This window comes from Chrysochloris asiatica, unplaced genomic scaffold (genome assembly GCF_000296735.1).
Source record: "Chrysochloris asiatica unplaced genomic scaffold, ChrAsi1.0 scaffold00041, whole genome shotgun sequence".
NCBI classification, from domain to species: Eukaryota; Metazoa; Chordata; class Mammalia; order Afrosoricida; family Chrysochloridae; genus Chrysochloris; species Chrysochloris asiatica.
In genome coordinates, this window is record NW_006408559.1 from 11,545,271 (window position 1) to 11,547,853 (window position 2,583).

The following is a 2,583-nucleotide window of genomic DNA, read 5'->3' on the forward strand; positions in this document are numbered from 1 at the left end:
CACAATGCTAATAATTACAGCATTTATACAGTGAATTCTGTGTGCCAAATATTAACATATTACTTATGATAACTCACAGGACCCTGGGTGTTGCCACTGGCTAAGTGCTCAAGTAATAATTGAAAAGTTGGTGGTTCGAACCCACCCAGAGGCAACCCGAAAACCAATTGCTCTGCAGACTTTCACCCAGGTGGTCTGCTTCTGAAAACCCCTGTGGGGTGCAGTTCTGCTTTGCCCACATGGGGGTGCAATGGGTAGGAATCAACTTGTCAACTGGTTTGAATTTTGGCTTTTTATTAACTCACTCTGTGTGGCTCTGCAGGTTAATGCACTGGACTGCAAGGTCGGCTTGAACTGCAAGGTTGGTGGTTCAAGCTCACCAGCTGCTCCTTGGAAACTCTATACAGGGTTGCTATGAGTCAGAACAAACTCAACAGCACTTAACAACAACAATCTATGTTCAGAGGAGTGCAGTGGCTCCAGACAGTAAACACTGTACTGTGAACCACATGGTCCATGGTTTGAGCCTGCCAGCTATACCGCAGGAGAAAGATGAGGTTTCCTGCTCCCAGGAAGATCTAAAGCCTCAGAAACCCTAAACAGGGTCACTATGAGTAGGAAATCGATGACACTTAGCAACAACATAATCTGTGCTCACAAGAGCCCTGTAAGGTATATACCATGTCTGCCCCTATTTTAAGGAGCTCCGGTAGCGTACTGGTTACGAATTGGGCTGCTAACCTCAAGGTCAGCAGTTTGAAACTATCAGCGGTTCCGTGGGAGAAAGATGAGGCTTTCTGCTCCAGTAAAGATTTACAGCCTCGGGAACTCTGTACAGGGTCGCTATGAGTCGGAACCAACTCCACAGCACTTAACAACAACAACAACAACAACAGGGGTCGGAACTGATTCAACAGCACTTAACAACAAGAAAAGCAATAGACAAGTAACCGTAAGGTCAGCAGGTTCAAACCCACCAGCTGCTCCTTGGAACCCTATACAGGGTCGCTATGAGTCAGAACCGACTCCACGGCACACCACCATCATCTGTATTTTACCCTGTGAGAGCTGGAGCAATGATGTTGAGATTTGCCTTCGATCCCATTGAAAAGCCCTGGCATGGGGCTGTAAGAGAAGCACCGGACTTCTAACTTCAAGGTTGGCACTTCAAACCCACCAGTCGCTCCTCAGAAACTCTATAGGGTCATTGAGCCAGAACTGACTTCCCAGCACTAATCAATAACGACACTGGAAGCAGTACGTGGCAGAGTTAGGATTTTGAGTCCTGGCTGTTTGGCCCCAAGATAAACAAAAAGTCAACACACACACACACAAAAAGACCCTCAAAAAGATAAATGAAATTTTCCTAAAAATGATCTGAGATGCCCCGTAGAGCCATTTAATTCATCTGTGCATCCTTATGCCAAACTAAGCCAGCATTTCTACTTTGTAATCTCTGTCTGTGGGTTCTAATCAGGAGCCCTGAAGACAACTGTGTCTCTGCTATTGAAGGACCCCACACACACACACAAGTACTGGAAGTGTACATGGGAGCTAGAAATCCACCCAAAACCAAACCTGCTACCCCAGAGTCAATCCTGACTCATGGTAACCCTATAAAAACCCAAACCAGACAGACCCACCACCATCGACTCTGTTCTGACTCAGCAACCCTCTATAGATTCCTGAGGCTGTAAATCTTTATGGGAGCGGAAAGCCTCATCTTTGTCCCATGGAGGGGCTGCTGAGCTTCAACTGCTGACCTAGCAGTCCAGTGCTTACTCTAAAGCACCACCAGGACTCCTGTTATTGCTTAGTGCCATCGAGTCAGTTCTGACTCATAGCGACCCTATAGAAGGTTTCTGAGGCTTTAAAGCTTTGCAGGAGCAGAAAGCCTCATCTGGTGGGCTCGAACCTCCAATTTATCATATCGACCCACCACGCTGCATGGCCACCGTACGTTGTTGTTGCTGTTATTAGGCGTTGTCGAGTTGGTTCCAACTCATAGTGAGTTACCTGGTCCTGAGCCAACCTCACAATCATTGTTCTACTTGAACCCGCTGCTGCCCCTGTATCAATCCATCGCTTGAGGTCTCCCTCTTATATGCTGACCCTCCACTTCACCAAGTATGATGTCTTTCTCCAGCAACTGGTCCATCCTGACAATATGTCCAAAGTATGAGAGGCAGGAGCTCACCATACTGGCCTCCAAGGAGCATCCCGGCTGTACTCTGTCCAACACAGGTTTGTTAGTTCTTTGGGCACCCCTATATGACACAGCCCTGGTGTGGCACTGCGGGTTAATGCGCTGGACTGCAAAGTTGGTTTGAACTGCAAGGTTGGCGTTTCAAGCTCACCAGCCACTCCTCAGAAACCCGATTCAGGGCCACTTTGAGACTGAACTGACTCGACGGCACTTAACAACAACAACATACAACAGAGCAAAACTACTCCATAGGGTTTCCAAAGCCGTCACTTTTTACAGAAGCAGACTGCCACATCTTTCTTCCACAAAGCAACTGATGGGCTTGAACAACCAACCTTTTGGTTAGCAGCCCAACACCTGCCCCACTGTGCCACCAG